General features: G+C 38.4%; 1 pseudogene; it reads right to left on the reverse strand.

Moving 5' to 3' along the window:
- Nucleotides 1-22,300: 22,300 nt before the first annotated feature.
- Nucleotides 22,301-22,395, reverse strand: LOC123325060 (annotated as a pseudogene).
- Between the last annotated feature and the right edge of the window lie 4,746 nt (nucleotides 22,396-27,141).

Here is a 27,141-nt window from a genome sequence, read left to right on the forward strand (position 1 = left end):
TGAGACTAAGTGCCTTGCATCAACCAATGGGCATGCCTAAGATAAACAATTTTTAAGGAGCTGAAGTGGCTTAAATGATTAACTTACACGTTGTAACTATAGAGAACAAACTGAGGGTTACCAGAGGGGAGGTGGGAAGCGGGATGGGGGAAATAGGTGATGGGGATTAAGGAGGGCACTTGTTGTGATGAGCACCGGCTGATGTATGGAAGTGTTGAATCACTATATTGTACACCTGAAACTAATAGAACACTGTTAACTCTACTGGAATTAAAACATAATAATAATAAATAAATACAAATGATTGGTTTACAGAGACAGTTGACTTATTGACAGCTTTTCATTTAAAGCATTTTCAGATAGTCTGAAGAGCACTTAAGGTTACACAATTCAATTCTTACATATTCATAACACATCTTGCTGCTCTAAAAATATTATTCAATTCTTTATTCTTTATTCCTTTGCCATACAAGTTCAATAGAGGTATAAAGGGCCAAGGAACCTCTTTTGAACTTTCCTGATCCTCATTTTCTCCGCTGCTGTCACTGCTTTTTATCCTTCCCTTGCCTTGGTTTCATGCTGTCAACATCCCTTTGTATGTAGTCCTCCTGCTCAGACATTTACATGTTTATATAATCTAACGTCTATGGACCCAAACCCCAAGTCCTAGAATGTCTCTATTCACTAAGAAGATGCCTTCAAGGTAAATACGAGTCAGGTATACCCGAAAACAAAAGTAGTGGTTTCATTCCACTGGGTCAAAATAAATTGTGATGATATGGGACCAGATGACAGAACTCAGACTCCAGCTAATTTTCTTTTTATTGTGTGCCGTGACCTTGGTCAGAACAAGGTACATCTCTTTTCCAGGGGTTAAGTCTAGATACTTTCTGAACCTTGTTTCCTCATCCAGGGTGAACACAACTTAGATGTCTCCGTTACCCCTGGAGTCATCTCAGTGACAAAAGTGATTGGAAGAATTTAGGAATTTAATCAGGAATTAGATCTAAATCATCAAATTGAGAGCACGTCCAAGGCATCAACATATTTAGCTCTATTCATAATCCAGTGGGCTAGTCACTTCTCCCCTGGGGCCTAGTTTTCTAATCTGTAAAATGGGAATTGAACTGGGCAGTGGGGGTGGGGGGGGTTGGTCCATGAGGACTCTGGCGCTCCTTGGTTCCATGCATCTGTAGTAGAGGGCATGGCTAAACTCCATCACATTTAACACTGAACCCCAGAGAGGAATGGAACGAATTCCTTAGTACATCAAATTACCAAAGTGAACAAAAATAATCTGGGCAGCAGTCTCTGGGCACTTTTGTTGTTGTTGCTGACTCGTTAGGAAGGGGCTGCCCCTGTTCTAGGTGGTCATTGCAGAGATCTAAGGGAGCCTTACTAAGGAAGGCAGATTGGATGTTGTAGGTAATTAATTTGATGGAATATTTGGTGTCATGTAAAGCTAAAATAATTGGGAAAGTATTCTTGGCAAGAACATTACACGCGCGTGCACACACACACACACACACAGAAAACTATTGATGCTAAGAGAGTTTATAATTATGATTATGCAAAGACATTTTCCACTCCAGCCCTATATTTCTACTCAATTGGGGTGAGTGTGTTGGTAAATGACAACCTTCGTACTAAGTGGAAGTAGCAAGTAGTAGTCTAGTTTGGTGGGTCCACTGGATCAGAAGATTATTACTTAGTAGAGCCTGGAATGAAAAGTGGAGGTTTGGACGTGAAGAGCTGTTGACAGTGTGAGGAGCCCTCTCTGAAGGAGAACATGTTCTTGTCATAGTCCTAATCTGTTAGCTCTGATATGATAAAAAGTAGCACCTGAGATAAAGGTGTAACTCTCTAGGATGAGTGTTTTTGTCTGGTTTCAGTTAGATGTTATATATATGAATACACAAATATAAAGAAAAATATATATATATACACTACAGTCATTGAGTTTCAGCATAAAATAACCATTTCATCTATAAAATAAACATTTCCTTAGTGTAAAAAGAAAATCTTTAATGAAGTTGTCCCCAGGTATTTCTGATTGTCTCATGCTATTTAAGTACATACCATGTTTTTAGTATGCTATCAAAATGGAAGCTTTGAGGACGGGGATTTGTTATCCCAAATATTATTACATAATTTCTTTGAATATCTCAGGGCTGGCTAAGATGCTTTCATAAGGTGGTTTGTAGAAAACTTATGGACAGAAGTCCTCAAGTAGCCTTTTTTATTAAAAAAAAATACTAGTGTCTGGGATGGTATCAGGAAAATATCTAGCAAGATCTCATATTACCTTTACTCCCTTCCCCCACCCCAACAGGCCTATTCCAAACTATAAACATTAGTTTAGCTGTTAGGCTCACTTATTTACTGATTTTTCAGTCGAGTTGGTTAATAGGTATAGTTAAGTGTTACTTTACATCTTTAGGCATTAGATAAAAATCTTTCACTCGCTTTTCTGAAATTGTGTAATTTCTTTTGACCAGAATTGTCTGAAATGTTTGCAGTCAAATTTCTAGCCATGTAGTTGCACAAATTTTGTGACTATGAGTAGAAAAAGGAAGGGGAGGGAATGTTAGTATAGTATGGTTATCATATTAAATTAGTATTCCTAATTGATATTCCAAACTCCCTTCTAAGTTGTTTGTTTTTGGCATCCACTAGTGGCTTGCATTTTCCTTTTCTTATTCCATAAACAAGTCATTAATTTATGAAATAAGAAACAAACAGAACCTGTGTCTCATCAGATTGGTGATCCTCTGAAGAAAAGCCTAAGTGAAAACACACACACACACACACACACACACAAATGCACACACCTGTGACACAGGTATATAAATAAGTGCATAAAAAAGCTATGATCCCATTATCCTTCTCCTCTAAAGGCCGTGATGAGTTGCAAAGTTAGCAGTTTCTGTTTACTGATAAATTCTGTGATTAGCTTTGAGTAACCACAGGCTAAGTGGCATTGTGCTTTGAGCTGTGGTTGTATGTGGAATTTAAAGCCACATAGTTTTTATATCAAGGTCTAGTACTTTTGGTTTTCAGAAGCACGTATTCGATACATTTTGATGCTCTAAAGCCTTAAGTCATATAAGGTTTTTGTATGTGCAAAAAAGTGAAGAGCCTAAAGCTTCATGTTAGTGCAAAGATAGAATGTTCAAGACACTTAAGCTTTAAGTTTAAAGTTTCCAGAATAAGAAGTCGTATTATTAACATTGCTGTTTTAAACTCAACACAAGGCGTGAAATGAAAAATGGCGAGCAGTTATGTATGACATCATTGTTGCTTTAACTGTTGCAGGAGAAAGTGGAGTCCCATCTGAGGATGCACTGGTCCTGCAACTGGAGTCTACAAGGGGACAAGAGAAATTTGTGGAGATGCTAAATAGCCAGCACATGATTATCGCTGATTTGCAGCAGAAACTCACAAAACAACAACAAATATTGATTAGCCAGCAACAAGCTCTTCTAGACCAGTGGAAGAAAATGCATGAGCAAATCAATCTGATGAAAGTTCAGCATGGCATATGAAGCAGATGTCTTTCCATAGCTTGCAGGAGGATAGCCAGTGTTATTCAAATCTCATCTTCAGGGACAACAGAACCATGTCAGAAATCATTTCCAGAAGTCATACCCTCTGCAGAAGGTTGAAGCTGATGTGAAAGTGATTAATGTTGGGGAAAGCTCCTGAGACTGTGGTCTTTGTGAAAGGGATGAATTTTGCAGTTTTTAAGAGAGCATCATAGTGTGGAAAATGAACTTTTTGCCCTGCTGGGTTTTCCCCAATTGTCTGAATGTTCCACAAACATGGATCAGATTTTTCAGGTGAAATATTACAGTTTTATCTATTATTATTAGGGATTTCAAAATACCACTCTAAGGCAATGGGCTGCCTTCTCTAAAGTTGTTGAAGTAATTATGACCTTTAAGTTTAATTTTAGTTGGTTAAATGTGAATATGGTGATGTAAAATATTTCAAATTAATTTTTAAATGGTACATAGTGAGCGATCTGAAAAGCTTTATTTGCCAAAAATGTACTGGTAAAATAGTGTAACCTAAATATCCTCTTATGTACAGATTTGCAAACAGACTATATCTAAATTTGGCTGGTATTTCCAGATCCAAATTTCTTTATCTGTCCATAATTTAGTGAGAAAGGCATATATTTTCCTCAAAATAAGATGGCCAAATCAACATTTTAGTGTACTTATATCATCTCTATTTTTGTGACTCATGATGTGATTATCATGCTTTTCAGGATAGAGATGAATGCATTGAATCTCCAAATATATGTGGTGAATGGATAAAATACCTGAATATCCCAGGTAATCTATTTATGAAGGATCTAGTTTTTTTAATTGAAAATGTCTTTTATTTTTTATTTTTTTAATACAATTCATCATTAGTTTTTGATGTAGTGATCCATGATTCATTGTTTTTGAACACCCAGTGCTCCATGCAGTACGTGCCCTCCTTAATACCCATCACCAGGCTAACCCATCCCCCCAGCTCCCTCCCCTCTAAAACCCTCAGTTTGTTTCTTGGAGTCCATAGTCTCTCATGGTACGTCTCCCCCTCCGGCTCCCCCCCGGCTTTATTTTCCCCCTCCTTTTCCTAATGTCTTCCATGCTATTCCTTATGTTCCACAAATAAGTGAAACCATATGATAATTGACTTTCTCTGCTTGACTTATTTCACTTAGCATAATCTCCTCCAGTCCCATCCATGTTGATGTAAAAGTTGGGTATTCATCCTTTCTGATGGCTGAGTAATATTCCATTGTATATATGGACCCCATCTTCTTTATCCATTCATCTGTTGAAGGGCATCTCGGCTCTTTCCACAGTTTGGCTATTGTGGACATTGCTGCTATGAACATTGGGGTGCATATGGCCCTTCTTTTCACGACATCTGTGTCTTTGGGGTAAATACCCAGGAGTGCAATTGCTGGGTCATAGGGTAGCTCTATTTTTAAATTTTTGAGGAACCTCCACACTGTTTTCCAAAGTGGCTGTACCAACTTGCATTCCCACCAACAGTGTAAGAGGGTTCCCCTTTCTCCACAACCTCTCCAGCATTTGTTGTTTCTTGCCTTGTCAATTTTTGCCATTCTAACTGGTGTAAGGTGGTATCTCAATGTGGTTTTGATTTGAATTTCCCTGATGGCTAATGATGATGAACATTTTTTCATGTGTCTGTTAGCCATTTGTATGTCTTCTTCAGAAAAGTGTCTGTTCATGTCTTCTGCCCATTTTTTGACTTGATTATTTGCTTTTTGGGTGTTGAGTTTGAGAAGTTCTTTATAGATCTTGGAAATCAGACCTTTGTCTGTAGTGTCATTTGTAAATATCTTCTCCCATTCTGTGGGTTGCCTCTTTGTTGTGTTGACTGTTCCCTTTGCTGTGCAGAAGCTTTTTATCTTGATGAAGTCCCAAAAGTTCATTTTTGCTTTTGTTTCACTAGCCTTGGGAGATTTATCTTGAAAGAAGTTGCTGTGGCCAAGGTCGAAGAGGTTACTGCCTATATTCTATTTTGATGGATTCCGTTTCACATTGAGGTCTTTCTTCCATTTTGAGTTTATCTTTGTGTATGGTGTTAGAGAATGGTTGAGTTTCATTCTTCTGTATATAGCTGTCCAATTTTCCCAGCACCATTTATTGAAGAGACTGTCTTTCTTCCATTGCATATTTTTTCCCTGCTTTGTTGAAGATTACTTGACCATAGAGTTGAGGGTCCATATCTGGGTCTCTATTCTGTTCCATGGTCTATATGTCTGTTTTTGTGCCAGTACCATGCTCTCTGGGTGATCACTGCTTTGTAATATAACTTGAAATCAGGCAACGTGATGCCCCCAGCTTTGTTTTTCTTTTTCAACATTTCCTTGGCGATTCAGGGTCTTTTCTGATTCCATACAAATTTTAGGATTGTTTGTTCCAGCACTTTGAAAAATGCCATTGGAATTTTGATCGGGATGGCATTGAAGGTATAGATTGCTCTGGGTAGCATAGACATTTTAACAATGTTTATTCTTCCGATCCATGAGCATGGAATGTTTTTCCATCTTTTTGTGTCTTCTTCAATTTCTTTCATGAGTGTTCTGTAGTTCCTAGAGTATAGGTCCTTTACCTCTTTAGTTAGGTTTATTCCGAGGTATCTTATGGTTTTTGGTGCTATTGTAAATGGAATCGTTTCTCTAATTTCTCTTTCTACAGTTGCATTGTTAGTGTATTAGAAAGCAACTGATTTCTGTGCATTGATTTTGTATCCTGCCACATTACTGAATTGCTGTATGAGTTCTAGTAATTTGGGGGTGGAGTCTTTTGGATTTTCCACATAAAGTATCATGTCATCTGCGAAGAGAGTTTGACTTCTTCTTTGCCAATTTGAATACCTTTTATTTCTTCTTGTTGTCTGATTGCTGTTGCTAGGACTTCTAGTACTATGTTGAACAATAGTGGTGAGAGTGGGCATCCTTGACATGTTCCTGATCTTAAGGGAAAAGCTCTCATCTTTTCCCCATTGAGGATGATATTCGCTGTGGGTTTTTCATAGATGGATTTTATGAACTTGAGGAATATTCCCTCTATCCCTATACTCTGAAGAGTTTTAATCAGGAAAGGATGTTGTATTTTGTCAGATGCTTTTTCTGCATCAGTTGAGAGGACCATATGGTTCTTCTCTCTCCTCTTATTAATGTGTTCTATCACACTGATTGATTTGCAAATGTTGAACCACCTTGCTTCCTGGGGATAAATCCCACTTGGTCGTGGTGGATGATCCTTTTAATGCATTGTTGGATCCTATTAGCTAGGATTTTTTGAGAATTTTGGAATCCATATTCATCAGGGATATTGGTCTGAAATTCTCCTTTTTGATGGGGTCCTTGACTGGTTTGGGGATTAAGGTAATGCTGGCCTCATAGAATGAGTCTGGAAGCTTTCCTTCTGTTTCTATTTTTTGCAACAGCTTCAGGAGAATAGATATTATTTCTTCTTTGAATGTTTGGTAGAATTCCCCAGGGAATCCATCAGGCCTTGGACTCTTATTTTTTGGGAGGTTTTTGATCACTGCATCAATCTCTTTACTGGTTATTGGCCAATTCAAGTTGTCAATTTCTTCCTGTTTCAGTCTTGGCAGTTTATAGGTTTCCAGGAAGGCCTCCATTTCATCCAGATTGCTCAGTTTATTGGCATATAGTTGTTGCTAATAATTTCTAGTAATTGTTTCTATTCCTTGGTGTTAGTTGTGATGTCTCCTGTTTCATTCATAATTTTATTAATTTGGGTCCTTTCTCTTTTCTTTTGGATAAGTCTGGCCAGTGGTTTATCGATCTTATTAATTCTTTCAAAGAACCAGCTTCTAGTTTCATTGATCTGATCTGATCTACTGTGTTTCTGGTTTGTAATTCATTGATCTCTGCTCTAATCTTAATTATTTCTCTTCTAATGCATGGCTTAGGCATCGTTTGTTGCTTTTTCTCTAGTTCCTTAATGTGTAAAGGTAGTTGTTGAATACGGGATTTTTCTGTTTTTTGAGTGAGGCTTGGATGGCTATGTATTTCCCCCTCAGGACCGCCTTTGCAGTATCCCATAGGTTTTGGACAAATGTGTTTTCATTCTCATTGGTTTCCATGAATTGTTTAAGTTCTTCTTTGATTTCCTGGTTGACCCAAACATTCTTGAGCAGAGTGGTCTTTAGCTTCCAAGTGTTTGAATTTCTGCCAAATTTTTTCTTGTGATTGGGTTCCAGTTTTAAAGCATTAAGGTCTGAGAATATGCAGGGAATAATCTCAATCTTTTGGTATTGGTTGAGACCTGATTTGTGACCCAGTGTGTGGTCTATTCTAGAGAAAGTTCCGTGTGCACTCGAGAAGAATGAGTATTCTGCTGTTTTAGGGTGGAATGTTCTTTATATACCTATGAAGTCCATCTGGTCCAGTGTGTCATTCAAAGCTCTTGTTTCTTTGTTGATTTTCTGGTTAGATGATCTGTCCATTGCTGAGAGTGGAGTATTGAGGTCTCCTACAATTAACTTATTATCATCAAAATGACTCTTTATTTTGGTTAACAGTTGGCTTATGTAGATGGCTGCTCCCATGTTGGGGGTGTAGATATTTACAATTGTTAGATCTTCTTGTTGGATAGATCCTTTAAGAATGATATAGTGTCCTTCTGTGTCTCTAACTACAGTTTTTAGCTTAAAATCTAATTTGTCTGATATAAGAATTGCTACCCCAGCTTTCTTTTGGGGTCCGTTGGCATGGAAGATGGATCTCCATCCCATCACTTTCAGTCTGGATGTATCTTTAGGTTCAAAATGAGTCTTGTAGACAGCATATGGATGGGTCCTGGCTTTTTACCCAATCTGCAACCCTGTGCCATTTTATGGGAGCATTTAGGCCGTTCACGTTGAGAGTGATTATTGAAAGATATGAATTTATTGTCATCATGCTGCCTGTGAAGTCTTTGTTTCTATAGATTGTCTCTGTAAATTTCTGTTCTATATCACTCTTGGGGTCTTTCTCCTTTTATAGAACCCCCCTTAATATCTCTTGTAGGGTCGGCTTAGTGGTCACATATTCTTTCATTTTCTGCCGGTCTTGGAAGCTCTGCATCTCTCCATCCATTCTAAATGACAGCCTTGCCAGTTAAAGTATTCTTGGCTGTATGTTCTTCTCATTTAGTACCCTGAATATGTCTTGTCAGCCCTTTCTGGCTTGCCAGGTCTCTGTGGATAGGTCTGATGTTATTCTGATATTCCTCCCTCTGTACGTAAGGAATCTCTTCTCCCTAATTGCCCTTGAGATGGTTTCCTTGGTTCTAAGATTTGTGAATTTTACTATTACATGCCGGGGCATTGGCCTGATCTTGGGAGGGGTCTTCTCTGCCTCTAGGGCATGAATGTTTGTTTCATTCCCCAGATTAGGGAAGTTCTCAGCTATGATTTGCTCAAATATATCTTTTAGTCCTCTCTCTCCACCCCCTCAGGGATTCTGAGATTGGAACGTTTCATGATGTCACTTATTTCTCTGATTCTGTTTTCACGGATTTTGAGTTCTTTCTCCCTGGCCTCCTCTTTATCCTTCTTTTCTATCAGTTGGTCTTCTAGATTACTAATTTGTTTTTCTGCCTCACTTACCCTAGCTGTTAGAGTATCTAGATTAGATTGGATCTCATTGATAGCATTTTTAAGTTCTGCCAGTTCAGCTTTCATTTCTGCCCTTAGCGACTCTACGTTGCCATTAATCAATTTCTCCATTCTAGCTATTGTCTTCACAACTGCTACCCTGAATTCCATTTCCAACATCTTGGTTATATCTGTATCCATTTGTAAATCTGTGGCAGAAGTCACAGTCTCTGAGTCTTTCCTATTTTGGGGGTTCCTTCTCCTAATCATTCTGTTGAGAGGTGGTTGAGGGAATGTACAGAGTCCAAATTATTGACCACAACCCAAGCAAGATGCACCTGTTTTATTGGGATCTTAGGGTTGCTGGCCTCTCGTTTTCCCAGCCTGTCTTCTGCAGGAGGGGCCTGCTGTGCTGTTACTCAAGCAACCCTGTTTGGGCAGAGTTGCCCTGCCCCTGTGGGGGGGTTATGGACTCAGTGAAAACTGGTTTTTGGGGCTTTTGTTCTCTGGCAGCTTTCCACGTCTCTTCTGAGAGTCAGAGCAGAAGAGATCATTTCCAACCCTCTGCGTCAGAGCAGAGAGATTGCAGTCTGTTCTTCAGTGAGCTCTCCAGGCCACGCTATCTCCGTTTCTGTCTGTGCTGCTATAAACCCGCAGCATCCTGGATTGTGTGCCCCTCAGCAGGGCTCCCAGTCCTAGCCTCCAGGTCGGGACACGGGGGCATGTCTTTGCCCTTTGTGCTTCTTCTTTTTTTAAAGATTTATTTATTTGACAGAGAGAGACAGTGACAGCAGGAGCACAAGCAGGGGGAATGGGAGAGGGAGAAGCAGGCTTCCCGCTGAGCAGGGAGCCTGATGTGGGGCCCGATCCCAGGACCCTGGGATCATGACCTGAGCCGAAGGCAGACACTTAATGACTGAGCCACCCAGGCGCCCCTGCCCTTTGTGCTTCTAAAACTACCAGCCGCCCCCAGTTCACACGCGTGGCCCCGCCACTCTGGGTTTCAGTCTGGGGCTGCCCTAAAGTCCTTTTCCTGCTCCTATGGGTCTGCACGTCTGTGCCCTGTCCCCAAAACAGGAGGCTATCGCTCACTGGTGGTGTAGGTCCCCACTGCTCCCTCCCCCTTCCGTTTATCTTCGGAATCACGGCTCCCTGCTTCATACCTCGAAAACAACCGCCTGCCATATTCTGTTTCTAGGGATCCAGATATATATTCTTATATCTCAGGCTGATTTCATGGGTGTTCAGAGTGGCCTGGTAGATATCCAGCTCAATTCCGGGGACCAGTTGGAATAGGATCCTCTACTCCTCAGCCATCTTTTCCTCCAATCTGAAGTATCTAGTTTTTATAAAAATGTAAGAGGGTAATAACAGGCCCGGATTTGATCATTTGAGGATTTTTCAAACACATACATGCTCTTAACACACAGGCTGTGAATCCTTGCTCAACTGCATATAGATTTGTAAATTTCTGGACTTCCTGGGGAAAATTCTAGTTCTAAGTTGTCTTCTTTTTACTTCCCAGTATTTTTTTTTTTTTTACTTCATCATTATCTGCCTGTGAATTCTCAGGAAACACAATGATATTTTATTCCTTAGCAAGGAGGTATGTAATTTAAAATGTAAATTAGATGTTAACAACTAAAACAATGCATTTGAAAGCCAGAAAGACTTGAGTTAGGTTGTTTGGATTTCCTGGATGCTTCCTTGAATTCAGGTAACTGACCCAGCTCAAAAAAAGTTAGGACTAGTTATCTGATGAAGGAGGAACTCCCTCATGGCTGATGGAGGAATTCATTATCAGGATTAGATTATGTTTTATTTTCTCTCTGGGCAAAATCCATTTCTCAGTGATAGAAAAGAAGAATGGAAGAGAGTGGTCCCAGAGCACCTTCCTTTGTGGGATGAGCTCACTGAGCTGATGGAAGAGTTTAAAGGAGCTCCTACTTTTCCCTCTTATTCAGAGCTGAGAGCAAAGGATTACTTTTCATCATTCCTTCCCATCATTAGTTGCTAGGAAGAAGGGGGATGATTCAGGATGGAAAACTACACATGTGAGGGAGGAGTGTATTTTGATTATAGATGAAGGCTGATAGAGGACTTGATTACCATCTTTATGAGAATTTTTAATGAGGTATGTTTTAGAAAAGTTGTTGATTGAAGATAGAAGCCTGAAAATATGAGTGTAGGCTGATTGATTAGTTGAGGTTTTTGTGGTACTTTTCCCATTTATCAGCAAAGGGCCTGGGTGTTCCTGATCGTGCAAGTCCTTTTTGGGAGTAGACGGCTATTTTCATTTAAGCCTGTTGCCTGATGTAGTTAGATTGTCCAGTGGGCCATGTCTGCAGTTTTTGAAGTTGTGCCTGAAATTGGAAGTATATTTAGCTTGAATTATGATACATTTGGGAGAGTTCATTGAAATTTATAGCATGGTTAGCTCACAAACAAATTTTTATTTTATTTTTTAAATTTTTAAATTTTTTATTTATTTGACAGAGAGAGACAGCGAGAGAGGGAACACAAGCAGGGTGAGTGGGAGAGGGAGAAGCAGGCTTCCCGCGGAGCAGGGAGCCCGACGTGGGGCTCGATCCCAGGATCCTGGGATCATGACTTGAGCTGAAGGCAGACACTTAACAACTAAGCCACCCTGGCGCCCCATCACAAACAAATTTTTATGTAAAAAAATTGATGTTTGTGGTTCAAAAATTTTGTTGTTTCTGATTTTGCTTTTGTGTTTTGTTTGTTTCCCCTCCCCTTGAGCTAGTCATCATTTGGATAGTTAATGTTAATGTTAGTTAGAATCGTTGGGTTAAGAAAATTACAACAACAACAAAAGAATGAAAAAAGTGTGAAACTAGCTTAAGGGACTTCTAGAACACCAATCCCAGAAAGGTGAAAAAGAAAGGGGCAGAAAGTGTATTCAAAGAAATAATGACTAAAAAATTCTCTAACCTGGAGTAAGAAACAGCTATCAGATGCAGGAACCCACAGAGTACCAAATAAGATGAATCTGTGGAGACCCATACTGTGATACACTATGGAAAACAGTATGGAGTTTCCTCAAATAATTAAAAATAGAATTACCATATGACCCAGCAATTCCACTTCTGGATATATATCTAAGGCAACCAAAATTACTATCTCAAAGAGATATCTGTACTCCCATGTTCACTGCAGCATTATTCACAATAGCCAAGATATGGAAACAACTTAAGTGCCCATTGACAGATGAATGAAGAAAATGTAATATATATCTATATCTATATCACATTTTATATATATATATATATATAGAGAGAGAGAGAGAGAGAGAGAGAGACTGATTTGATTTCTTTGTTGGCCCATTGGTTGCTTAGTAGTGCTATTATTTAGCCTTAAAAAGGAGGGAAATCTTGCATTTTATGACAATATGGATGACCTTGGTGTGTATGATGACCTTGGTGCTAAGTAAAGTAAGCCACACATGGAAAGACAAATACTACATGTTATCAGTTATATTTGGAATTTAAAAAAGTCTATCTCATGTAAACAGAGAATAGAATGGTAGTTTCAGAAGCTAGGTGAGAGCGTGGGAGAATTAGGAAGAGGTTGATATAGGGTACACAATTTCAAATAAAAGATGAATAAAATATGAGACTCACTTCAGACCTAAGGCACACACAGATTGAAAGTGAAGGGATGGAAAAAGATATTCAATGCAAATGGAAGTGAAAAAAAAAAAACCCAAGGTAGCAATATTTACATAAGACAAAATAGACTTTAAAACAAAGACAGTAACACAAGACAAGAAGGGCATTACATATGATAAAGGATCAATTTAGCAAGAGGGTGTAATAATTATAAATATCTCTGCACCCAACTTAGGAACACCTAAATACATAAAGGAAATATTAACAGACATAAAGAGAAAAATTGATGATACAATAACAGTAGAGGACTTTAACACCCCACTTACATCAGTGGGTAGATCATTTAGGCAGATAATCAATAAGGAAGCAGTGTCTTTGAATGATATTTTAGACTTGATGGACATAACAGATATATACAGAATATCCCATAAAAAAACAATAGAATACACCTTCAAGTGCACCTGGAACATTCTCCAGGATATAACACATGTTAGGCCACAAAACAAGTCTCAATAAATTTAAGATTGAAATTACTTCATGCATCTTTTCTGACCACAATGGTATAAAACTAGAAATCAACCATAAGAAAAACACCTGGGAAAAACAGAAACACATGGAGGCTAAACAACATGCTACTAAGCAACCAATGGGTCAACAAAGAAATCAAAGAAGAAATAAAAAAAGATACATGGAGACAAATGAAAATGAAAAAACACAATGGTCCAAAATCTTTGGGACACAGAGAAAGCAGTTTTAAGAAGGAAATTTATTGCAATACAGGCTTACCTCAAGAAACAAGAAAAAGCAGGGCACCTGGGTGACTCAGCCGTTAGGTGTCTGCCTTCAGCTCAGGTCATGATCCCAGGGTCCTGGGATCGAGCCCCACGTTGGGCTCCCTGCTCAGCAGGAAGACTGCTTCTCCCTCTCCCACCACCCTGCTTGTGTTCCCTCTCTTGCTGTGTCTTTCTCTGTCAAATAAATAAATAAAATCTTAAAAAAAAAAAAGAAACAAGAAAAAGCTTAACTAAACAATCTAACCTTATGCCTAAAGGAACTAAAAAAGGAAGAACAAACAAAGCCCAAGGTGAGTACAAAGAAGGAAATAATAAAGATCAGAGCAGAACTAAGTGACACAGAGCCGAGAGAGAGAGAGAGAGAGAGAGAGAGAGAGAGAGAGAGATCAGTGAAACCAAGAGCTGGTTTGTTGAAAAGATAAAATTGATAAACCTTTAGCTAAAGTCATCAAGACACAAAGAGAAAGGGTCCAAATAAATAAAATCAGAAATGAAAGAAATAACAACTGATACCACAAAACCACAAAGGATTATAATACTACAAAAAATTATATGCCAGCAAATTGGACAACCTAGAAGTGGATAAATTCCTAGAAATATACAATCTTCCAAAACTGAAGCAGGAAGAGATAGAATATCTGAAAAGACCAATACTAGTAATGAAATTGAACTGGTAATCAAAAAGCTACCAAAAAACCAACGGTCTAGGACTAGATGTATTCACAGGTGAATTCTACCAAACATTTAAAGAAAAGTTAATACCTCTTCTCCTCAAACTATTCCAAAAAATAGAAGAGGAAGAAAAGCTTCCAAATAAATTCTACAAGGCCAGCATTACCAGGATTTATTCCAAGGATGCAAGGGTGGCTCAATATTTGTAAATCAATCAATGTGATATACCACATTAACAAAATGAAATGTAAAAAACACATGATCACCTCAATAAGACAGAAAAAAAGCATTTGACAAAATTCAACATTCATTTATGATAAAAGCTCTCAACAAAGTTGGTTTAGAGGGAATAGGCCTCAATAGTATAAAGGCCATATATGAAAAACCCACAGCAAACATCATACTTAATGGTGAAAAACTGAGGGCTTTTTCTCTGAGTTCAGGAACAAGACAAGGATGTCCACTCTCACCACTTTTAGTCCACATAGTATTGGAAGTCCTGGCCATAGGAATCAGACAAGAAAAATAAATAAAAGACATACATATTGGTAAGGAAGAAGTTAAACTGTCACTATTTGCAGATGACATGATACTATACATAGAACACCCTAAAGAATCCACCAAAATACTATTAGAGCTAATAAATGAATTCAGTAAATTTGCAGGATACAAAATGAATACCCAGAAGTTGGTTACTTTTCTATACACTATTATAAAGTAACAGAAAGAGAAATTAAGAAAACAGTTCCATTTACAATTGCACCAACAAGAATAAAAAGCTAAGAATAGACTTAACCAAGGAAGTAAAAGATCTGTACTCTGAAAACTATAACATTGATGAAAGAAATCGAAGATGACAAAAACAAGTGGAAAGATATTCCATAGCTCATGAATTGGAAGAATCAATATTGTTAAAATGTCAAAGCAATCAACAGATTCAGTGAAATCTCTATCAAAATACCAACAGCATTTTTCACAGAACTAGAATGAATAATACCAAAATGTATATAAAACAAGAAGGGACCCTGAATAGTCAAAGCAATTTTGAGAGAGAAAAACAAAGCTGGAGGTATCATAATCCCAGATTTCTAGATATACTACAAAGCTGTAGTAATCAAAACAGTATGGTACTGGCACAAAAATAGACACATAGATAATGGAACAGAATAGAGAGTCCAGAAATAAACCTACACTTATATGGTCAATTACTCAATGACAAACAAGGCAAGAATGTATAATTGGGAAAAGATAGTCTCTTCAACAAATGGTACTAGGAAGACAAAACAGCTACATGCAAAAGTATGAAACTGGACCACTTTCTTACACCATACACAAAAATAAACTCAAAATGGATTAAAGACCTAAATGTGAGACTTGAAACCATAAAACTCCTAGAAGAAAATATATATACAGTAACATCTTTGACATCAGCTGTAGCAACATTTTCCTAGATAGTTGCCTTCAGACAGGGGAAACAAAAACAAAAATTAGCTCTTGGAACTACACCAAGATAAAAAAGCTTTTTTGCAGAGTGAAGGAAACCATCAACAAAACAAAAAGGCAACCTACTGAAGGGGAGAAGATATTGGCAAATGATCTCTCTGATAAGGAGTTGATATCCAAAATATATAAAGAACTGAAGGCTAAAAATACCAAATAATCTGATTAAAGAATGGGCAGAGGACCTGAATACACATTTTCCCAAAGAAAACACATGGATGGTCAACAGACACACGAAAAGATGTTCAAATCACTTATCATCAGGAAATTGCAAATCAAAACCACAATGAGCTATCACCTTATATCTGTGGAATGACTAGAATCAAAAAAGACATGTGTTGGTGAAGATGTGGAATAAAAGGAACTCTCATGTACTATTGGTGGAAATGTAAACTGGTGCAGCCACTGTGGAAAACCACATGGAGGTTCCTTAAAAAATTAAAAATAGAATCATCATATGACCCAGTAATTCCATTACTGGGTATTTACCCAAAGAAAACAAAAATAGTAATTTGAAAAGATATAAGCACCACTATGTGTATTGCAACATTGTGTACAATAGCCAAGATATAGGGCGCCTGGGTGGCTCAGTTGGTTAAAGCAACTGCCTTCGGCTCAGGTCATGATCCTGGAGTCCCGGGATCGAGTCCCACATCGGGCTCCCTGCTCAGCGAGGAGCCTGCTTCTCCCTCTGACCCTCCCCCCTCTCATGTACTCTCTCTCATTCTCACTCTCTCAAATAAATAAATAAATCTTAAAAAAAAAATAGCCAAGATATAGAAGCAACCCAGGTGTCCATCAATAGATGAATGGATAAAGAAGATACAGTGTGTATGTGTATGTGTAATATTACTCAAATATAAAAAAAGATGAGATCTTGCCATTTGTGACAACAGGTACCTAGAAGGTATTATGCTAAGTGAAATAAGTCAGACTGAGAAAGACAAATACCATATGATTTTATTTATATGTGAAACCTGAAAACCAAAATAAAGGAATGAACAAGCAAAAAACAGAATCAGGCCTATAAATACAGGGAACAAATTGATGGTTGCCAGAGGAGAAGGGGCCAGGGGTATGGACAAAATGGGTGAAGGGGAGGGGGAGACACAGGCTCCCAGTTATGGAATGAATAAGTCACGGGAGTGAAAGGTACAACATAGGGGATATAGTCAATGGTATTGTAATAGCACTGTATGGTGACAGATGGTAACTACCCTTGTGGTGAGCACAGCATAATGTATATACTTCTTAAATCATTATTTTGTGAACCTGAAACTAATGTAACATTGTGTGTGAACCATACTAAAAAAAAAAGATGAATCAGAGCTGAGGATCTAATATATAACATGGTCACTATAGTTGATAATACTATGGTCTATAATTGAAATTTGTTAGGAGAGTAGAACTCAAGTGTTCTCATTAAAAAAATAAATCTGTGAGATGACAGATGTGTTAATTATCTCAATGGTGGGAATCCTTTTACAATGTATACATATGGTGTCAAATCATTGTGATGTACACTTTAAATATATTACTGTTTTATTTGTTAACTGTACCTCAATAAAGCTGAAAAAAAGAGAAATGATTGGTTCAGCTGCTTTTCTATTCTGTTACATACATACATGTACTACATGTGTGTATGTATGTTTACATATGAAGTTGCTTACATAGCTTTTAGTGTTTAACAGTAGAATAGTATCTTAAATTTAGAAAGAAGCTTTGCAGAAACTTTCTACACCTCTCTTTAAAGTGAGATAACAGGGGCGCCTGGGTGCCTCAGACGGTTGAGCATCTGCCTTCGGCTCAGGTCTTGATCCCAGGGTTCTGGGATGGAGTCCCACATAGGGCTCCCTGCTTGGCGGGGAGCCTGCTTCTCCCTCTCCCTCTGCCTGCCACTCCCCCTGCTTGTACTCTCTCTCTCTCTCTAATAAAAAATAAAAAATCTTAAAAAAAAATAAAGTGAGATAACAGTGAGAAGGGGGTTCAGTGAGGTGTCAGTTGAGCAGGCTGAAGAGAAGTACTTCTGAGTCTGTGGCCAGGCCCAAGTAGAGCCGACCATGTGCTTGAATTATGCCTCAAGAATACTTATTAATTTTGCAACCAAAGCGAAGACTTCCTTCCATGTGTTGATCTTCACATGCCACTCACTTGTTTTGTCTCATGACAGAGGGTGGTGGCCACAATGCATAGACATCAGCAGTGATACACTACCTAATTAACTGTTGTCCTATTAAAAAAAATTTTTTTAAGTAGGCTCCATGCCTGACGTGGGGCTTGAACTCATAACCCCCAGAGCAAGAGTCCCATGTTCTCCCAACTAAGCCACCTAGGCACCCCATCTATTGTCTTATTTCTAAAATGAACTCTGACCCATGCATAATCAGCCTATCCCATGATGGGAAGGCTGCATGGCTCACCAAAGCACCATCGTTTGTTTTCCACAAGGCCTTGTAATCCATGGGTCCCACTGGTGTCTGTGAAGGGTTTTCCTTGATCTCTTACATCAGCAAGAATGGTATCAATGTGGGACTGATGAACATATGCAAATCTGGTGTAAGTTACCCAGATAAGTCATTCAATCTTTGGATCACCAAGGTCCAGGTTGGAGCTCTGATGAACTTTGAGATTCTCTCCCCTTATTAGTGCCATGTGTGGTATTTTTGGAGATGGCTCTAGTGCCAGGGTATTTAGCTTCATATGGATCCCATCAGCAATTCCTACTGCTCTTTCAGCCACTGTTTCCAAGATAGGACTGCTTATTGGAGCTGTAAGGAACAAACCCACTTAAATCCAATGAGAAGCAGATACAGATGGTTTTTTCCGGACAGTTTGTTCAGAAGTGTTTTAGATTTCCTGCCAGAGGGCATTGCTAACGTTGCCATTAATCTAAAGCTGTTCCACTCATATAGTATATTTAAAATTACTTCAAGTCAGTTGGCTCATGATGACATGCAACCAGCCTCAAAAACTCAGCAAATTGGTGGTCAGATACCAAAGGAAGTCTGTGCACTACTGTAAGTCTGTGATCTTCTTTTGAGGTTCATGGTGAGACCATGATCTCTGTTTCTCCAGGAGTGATCCTTTCTACAGAAGGATCAATCAGATGACTCAGGAACGTGCCACCAGCATATCTCTTTTATGGATTTCCTCTTAACTTCTTTGGGGAATAGAGAAACTTGATGGACAACTTTTGGATTGTCCTTGAAGAGCACTATCTAATGTTTACATATTGTGATATCAACATTTAAAAGAACTATGTTTCTGAAATATATTTGAGTCATTGTGAACTGATTGAGTTCCATAAAAAGATGACCCAGTCTGTCTTTTTTATATACACAGAATTCAGTCTTACTTATAATCTTATTTCCTGTGGGTTGGAGTTAGAGTTGGGTTAAATATAAATTCAACTTTTAACTAGTTATTATAATAAATTCAGGACTTTCTTACATGTATTTGGACAACAAAGCATGCTACTAAATAATTGCTATGGAAATTTTGTAGATCTAACTTTAGGTTAAGTGAATACATACCTGTTTTGGTTTAAACAAAGCTCATAAGAACACCTAAGACAGGGCGCCTGGGTGGCTCAGATGGTTAAGCGTCTGCCTTCGGCTCAGGTCATGATCCCAGGGTCCTGGGATCGAGTCCCGCATCGGGCTCCCTGCTCCGCGGGAAGCCTGCTTCTCCCTCTGCCTCTCTCTGTCTCTCATGAATAAATAAATAAATAAAATCTTAAAAAAAAAAAAAAGAACACCTAAGACAAAGTGTTTGGTATTTCTCACATGTAATGTTAACTACGGTAACAACAATAAGGCTTTTTATAAATTGAGGTTGGATTTAACGATGATGCTCAACATGTAAATGCTAAAACTATCAATCATATTAGTTATGCTGACTTGTATTGATTTTTTATCACATTTATTTATACTCTCACTCTCTTTTTTTTTCCTTTTAGGAATATTTGGGGCTTTCTTCAAGCATACTTCAGTTACTTCCTTATTTTTAGAACCCTCAAGAATTCTCAACTTTTGTCACTTGCCTTTAACTCTGCTTTGTTTCCTTTGCATTTGTACTCCCTGCAAGTCAATCTTAAGTAGCCAGTGTATAAAGATGGTTATAATTGTTATGCTTTTTTCTATTGACTCTGCTCTATAAAATTGCCCTTCTTCTTCTTCTTCTTTGAGATAGAGTGAGTGAGCACGAGTGGGGGGGCAGAGGGAGAGGGAGAGAGACAATCTTAAGCAGGCTCCATGCTGCACATGGAGCCTGACACGGGGCTCGATCTCACAACCATGAGATCATGACCTGAACCAAAATCAAGAGTTGGGCGCTTAACTGACTGAGCCACCCAGGCACCCCGGCACTGCTTCTTTTATTTATTTATTTATTTATTTTTTAATTTTTTAAAGATTTTATTTATTTATTTGAGAGAAAGAGAATGAGAGACAGAGAGCATGAGAGGGAGGAGGGTCAGAGGGAGAAGCAGACTCCCCGCTGAGCAGGGAGCCCGATGCGGGACTCGATCCCGGGACTCCAGGATCATGACCTGAGCCGAAGGCAGCCGCTTAACCAACTGAGCCACCCAGGTGCCCCAACCCCGGCACTGCTTCTTTTAAAAAACTATAAAAATCAAATTTGTCATAAGGAAGGCCTATGGAGAGAATGCAATATCCAACTTAGCCATGTATAGGATCAGATTAAACAGTGGTGATTTTACTACTGATGTCTTTTGCAGTTTGGGAACATTCCTGCTGAATCTGACTTGTTTACTCTTGTGTTAATACTTGGGAGATCAGCAAAGTGCCTTTATTTCTAGCCTCTAAGTCAGCTAACGAGCAAAGAAAGGCAGACTTCATGTCCAGAGGATAATCAAAGGAGCTTTATATGACATACTGAAATGTTCAGTACCAGAGCCAAGATAAAAATTCTTTGTTTCAGCTGTGAATGACCAATGTCTCAACACTATTCAGTGACACTGGGCTGAATAATGTAGACCTAAGAGAGAGGCTTGTGTCCTTGGTGTGGTGGTAAAATAAAGCCTTGAGATGGAACTGAAGGGCTGGTGAGGAGTAAAAGTCTCTGTCTATGAGACTGGAATTCGTAAGGCTGCTACAGATGATGCACTTGGCTCTGTGTATGGCTTACTTTCAGCCACATTAAGTGGCAGTGTGCCTAACAGTCACACTTGACAGCAACTGACAGTGTAGGAACACCCAATCCATGAACATTAGAGTCACCCAAACTATAATTTTTTTTTAAATGTGTCTGATGTAGTCTACCATCAAGGAATTTTCAGTCAAAAGATAGGATCATCACCTTTATATTGGTTATTTAAATCCCGACATTTAAATATTTCTTACAGTTGTTAACGCAATGTTTCCTGATTATAAAAGCTAGTTTTCTATCAAGTGGTTTCTGATTGAATATCTTTAAGTATTCCTAGCTTTTAGTACTGGGAGATATCTATGAGGGGTATAAAGTATAATTTATTGTACATAAATTATTTGTTGAAACATCAGGGATGCTGAGTTGCACATATCATGCATTTAAGTGAACTCAACTGCTATACATAAGAATTAAAGATACTTAAGGAATAAATATTTTTTTCTGGGGTTTATAGTTCTTGCAAGTACACTCTGGTGTCTTAGCTAGGGCTGCCATAATAAAATATCATAGATTGGGTGGCTTAAAAAACAGAAGTTTATTTTCTCACAGTTCTAGAGGCTGGAAGTCCAAGATCAAGGTCTTGGATGATTTGGTTTCTGGTGAGAGCTATCTTCCTGGCCTTCTTGCTATGTTCTCACATAGCCTTTTTTTTGTTTTGTTTTTGGCAGGCACACAGAGGGAGTGGTGTGGGTGTGGGGTCATTGGTTGGAGAGAGATTGTTCTATGGTCTCTCAATTTATAAGGACATTAATCCTATTGGATCAGGCCCCACCCTTACTGCCTCATTTAATCTTAATTACTTCTTTAAAGGATTCATCTCCAAATATAGCCTCTCTAAGGGGTAGAGAGGCTATATTTGAATTGGGGGGGGCACACAGACATTTAGTTCAACATATGAATTGGGGGGGACACACAGACATTTAGTTCATAACAACTGATGATCCACACTTTTACATAGAGAAGGTAAATTACCCTTTACTTTATGACAGCTGGGTGGAACTTCCACATGTAGTTGGGAGAATTAATTTATGAGATACTGTTGTAATTGGTATTTGAATAATGGGCATAGACATACCACAGATTAATGTGAAGTTGCCTTTGTTTTTTTTTAGCCATTTATACCTAATAGAGTAATATCAATGCTATTTCATTGTGTGTAAGCTAATTAAAAACACTAATATGTCATTTATTTCCATCACACTCCTAATAACCATTTATGGAACAATTAGCATGTGCCAGGCAATGGCTAGAACTTTTATATTTATTAATCTGTATGATAAATGTGTTAATAAGTGGTATTTTACTCTCTTTATGGTGGTCTAGAGAAGTAAATGTCACCAAGTACACAGGGCTTTTTCTGGCAGAGGCGTTATTTGAACCCTGTTTGACTATCTCAAAGCTTGTGCCTTTTTCTTGTATCACTGTTTCTTAAAAGAGAGTGGTAAGAACAGATACTACACTTGATCTTAGCCAAAAGGCCGAGAAGCGATATATGTCCAGGGATGTAATGGAACCAAAGCTGTACTACATTGATCCCAACTTTGGGATTCTGGGTTGTTTAACCTCTTCCTATTAACTGGGCAGGATTGCCATAAGACTGCTCTATTTAAATAAGCCCAGGGATGCCTGGATGGCACAGTCCATCGAGCCTCCCACTCTTGGTTTGGCTCAGGTCGTGATCTCAGGGTCATGAGATCCAGCCCTCTGTTGGGCTTCTCACTTGGCATGGAGTCTGCTTGGGACTCTTTCTCCTTCTCCCTTTGCCCCTCACCCACTTGTGCTCATGTGCACTCTCTCTCTCAAATAAATAACTAAAACTTAAAAAAAGATTTAAATAAGCCCAACACTGTAACCTTACCTATTGAACTTCAAGAGAAGGTTTTAAAAGAGACATTTTCAAATAACCACCTTGAGAGCTGTAGACTGTGTACAATGTAAATGTAACTTAAGTTACTCAAAGTAACTTAGGTCAGGCTGTGTTTCTGCAGAGTAGTCTGGAGCCTAGCCTGAATGTTTGGTAGCTACATTCAAGTAGAATTTTTGATGCTTCATTTTTCACTTGTATAGTATGGATTAATGGCTTCTTAGACATGTAAGTCAGTTCTTTCTGGTAACTGGCGGAGTTTCAGGGTTACAACATGGTAGCATGGGAATTCACATCAGGATTTACCAGTAGTTATCCGTTGAACATGAAGTATTAAATGAATTTCATAAAAACATGAAGTCAGGAGATGCCAGAGCAAATGCTGGCTACTGGGCATGAACGTGAACTTCTGACATGATATAGGGCAGCTTTGAGGAAGTGGCAAGATAAGAATAAATTAGAGAAGAACTAATTAAGTTCCATCCAGGTCTTGACCATGCCTGCCCCAGCTGGCTTTCTATAAACTTGTCTGTACTGATGACTGTGTAGTGCCATTTTCTTGGTTTCCATTAAAATCAACTTGGTCAGAGAAAGGTGTCCTTACTCCGTTTTCTTTTGTATCATAACCTAATATTTCCATTGCACCTGCAAGTTGAAGACAGATCGTAACCTATGGTTAAAGATGGTAGGAAGTTGTTATTGAAGGGATATATATATATATATATAGCAAATTCATGAAGCTTCCCATTCCAAACTTTATTTTATGCTGAGTTGGACAAGTTTTTGCACTTATTTCAAATGATAGTTAATTAAAATTTGAAAGTATTTAAATTGTCACATAAAGTTACAACTCTTTCATTGCAATGATAGTGATTCAGCAGTTTTAGAATTTCTTTTTATTGTTTTTATAATTGTTTACTAGAGATTTTGACATTCTAATATTGTGTTAAATTTGCAAAGGTGGATTTAGATAGCACTGCAATGATAATTTAACACACTTAAGGTTGTAAAAATAATTGACTCTATTTTGGAGTGGTGTTGATATGACTAATTCAAAAAGAAAATCTTCATTATATCTAATTGCATTAAAAGAAGGAGAATCTTGTATCAGTGGGGTTCCAATTAGGAGGTGGAAACCATACTGGTAATTTAAACAAGGAAGATTTAATGTAAAAATTATCATTTTCATCCATATGGGCTGCTATAACAAAATACCACAGACTGGGTAGCTTATCAAAAACAGAAACTTATTTTGCACAGTTTTTGAGGTCGGAAGTCCAAGATCAGGGTGCCAGCATGGTCAAATGAGGGCCCACTGCCGGGTCCCAGACTTCTTGCTGTTTTCTTATATGGCAGAAGGGGGGAAGGTAGCTGTCTGGGGTCTCTCTTATAAAGTCATTAATCTCATTCATGAGGGTTCTACCCTCATTACCTAATCACCACCCAAAGGTCCCACTTACTAATACCGTCACACTGGGCATTAGGATTTCAATATGTGAATCTTGAGGGGACACACACATTCAGACACAGCAATTATTAACTAGGAAAACATAGGTAATTACTAAAAGGGGTAAAAGAAATTTGCAGACAATATAGCAATAACAAAGTAGGGAACAGCTTCTTCCTCTAGGGCTAAGGGGGAGAATCCAAGAAAAGAACAAACTTGGAAGAGGGCTCTTCCCACCCTAGAATAGATATTCAGATCTCTTTGGAGAGGGTACATCTGTAGCCTACTAGATGCAAAAGAGGTTCCTGAAGCCCTGAAGTGCCTCAGACCAGAGCTGGTTGTAGCTGTTGGGCTGGGGCTGGTGAAGAAGGAATCTGTCTGGCCAGGGTGCTAGCCAAATTTGCTGAAAGATGAGAACTAGTGAGTCTTTCACATGCCACTGACAGCCTCACCATAGAAGTAGGAAGAAAAGCACATCCAAATGAGGAAGAGAAGCTCCTTCCTCTTGCAGTGTGCCTTCTATGGCCTCTGCAGAAATGCTTCATCTTGTGTGAGAAGACAAAGAAAAAAAGTTTATAAGTTCTAGCTGCACTATCACAAAGCACTGCAAAGAAGGGTAATTCCACAGTGAGCTACCACTTCACACACACTAGGATGGCTATCAATGTCAAAAAGGTGTCAAAAATGATCACAAGTGTTGACAATGGTGTGGAGCAACTGGAACTCTCATACACTGCTGGTTGGAATGGAAGAAAATGGTGCAGCTGCTTTGCAATAGCCTGGCAGTTCCTCAAGTGGTAACATAGTTACCATATGACCCAGCAGTTCCACTCTTAGGTACACAGCCAAAAGAAATGAAAACACAGGTCCACACAAACACCTGTACACAAATGTTGATAGCAGCATTATTCATAATATCCCCAAAGTGAAAACAATCCAAATGCCCATCACTTGATAAAAGGATAGATTGATAAAATTTGGTATATCCATACAATGGAATATTATTTGGCAGTAGAAAGGAATGAAGTACTGATGCATGCTACAACATGGGTGACAGTTGAAAACATGCTAAATGAAAGAAGCCAGTTACTAAAGATCATATATTCTATGATTCCATTTATATGAAATGTCCAGAATAGGCAGAACTATAGAGACAGAAAGTAGATTCACAGCTGTCTGGGTGGGTAGAGGTTGGAGAATGGGAGGTGATGGCTAAATGTAAAGAGTTTCCTTTAAAAAAGAAAGATTTTGGGCGCCTGGGTGGCTCAGTTGGTTAAGCGACTGCCTTCGGCTCAGGTCATGATCCCAGAGTCCTGGGATCGAGCACATCGGGCTCCCCCTTCTCTGTGGGGAGCCTGCTTCTCTCTCTGCCTCTGCCTGCCACTCCCCCTGCTTGTGCTCATTCTCTCTCTCTCTGTCAAATAAATAAATAAAATCTTAAAAAAAAAATAAAATAAAAATAAAAAAGAAAGATTTTATTTATTTATTTATTTATTTATTTATTTATTTATTTATTTATTTAGAGTGAGCAGGGGGAGGGGCAGACGGAGAGGGAGAGAGAGAATCTCAAGCAGATTCTGCACTGACTGCAGAGCCCAATGTGGGGCTCAGTCTCACCACCCTGATATCATGACCTGAGCTGAAATCAAAAGCCGGATGCCCAACCAACTGAGCCACCCAGGTGTCCCTGGAAAGAGTTTCTTTTTGGGGAGATGAGAATGTTCTAAAACTGATTGTGGTGATGATCACACAATTCTATGAATATTCTCAAAACCATTGAATTGTATATGGTAAGTGGGTAAATTGTATGGCATGTGAATTGTATCTCAATAAAATGTTATAATTTTTTAAGTTAAAAAAAAGGGTGGATTTGGAACTGAGAGGCAATAAATAGATTGCTGGTACAAATCTCAATACTTTGGACAGCAATGTAGCCATTTTACTATGTTAAATTTAAAAAAACATTTTTTTTTTTTACAGGAAGCTACTAAAAATGTCTGAAGCCCAAAGAGGATAGGTAGTTGCTCAGAACATGTTTTTCCTGATTCCCAGTCTATTGTTTGTTGTACAAGACAATACTACTTCAAGAGAGTCTTTAAGAAAGGATTCAGACAACCTCTGTCCTTCCCAGAGAAAGACACTTTCTGAGAAATGTGTAGCAGAACTTACCTATCTCTGACTTAAATGTTAAAGGGGCAAGGTATCAAACAATTTGTTAAGGTGAAAAATACAGGTCTGGGTATGAACATGGCCTCAGGTCCAGGTACAAAAAACAGCTGGTTGGAAAATACATTACCAGTCTGAAGATAAAAGGACTGTTGATGGAATGAAGGTAGCATTTTGGATTAAGTTACTAAGTTTTTGAGTTTTGGTAAATATAGACGCCTTTCTTAATACAAGAGAACACTATTTCTTACATGCATTACTCTTGTAGTGCCTTACATTTTAAACTCTGAAGACATAAATCAGTACAGACACAATTCTGGATCATGCTTTAAATAACTTCTCTCTCTGATAATTCACACCAAAGAGTGTTTAGTTATAGGGTTTATGTTCATCTGTAGATGATTTGTAATGGTTTTCTCATTTTCACTGTGTCTTTCTTCTATAACTTCTAGTTTGACAAACCAGGAATAGGAAGCCATAGTATTACTCTAAATATTGATTCTAGTTGTATTTAAATAGATAGTTTTCTTCCTTGAACAACAGAAGTATCATAATGTTTTTGTTATATTTTGGAGGTTAAACCTTCTAAAAAGATCAGGAATGTAGAAATCTTATTTTTACTTTTAAAGGAAGAAAATATATACATTTCATAGTAACTGAAGGAGACATACTTTTTTTTTTTTTTTTGTCTTGGAGACCCATTTAATGTGGATGCTCGAGGCCTGGGCAGAGTGGGGAGTATCCTGGAATTGGGCAGGC

This window comes from Neomonachus schauinslandi, chromosome 5 (genome assembly GCF_002201575.2).
Source record: "Neomonachus schauinslandi chromosome 5, ASM220157v2, whole genome shotgun sequence".
NCBI classification, from domain to species: Eukaryota; Metazoa; Chordata; class Mammalia; order Carnivora; family Phocidae; genus Neomonachus; species Neomonachus schauinslandi.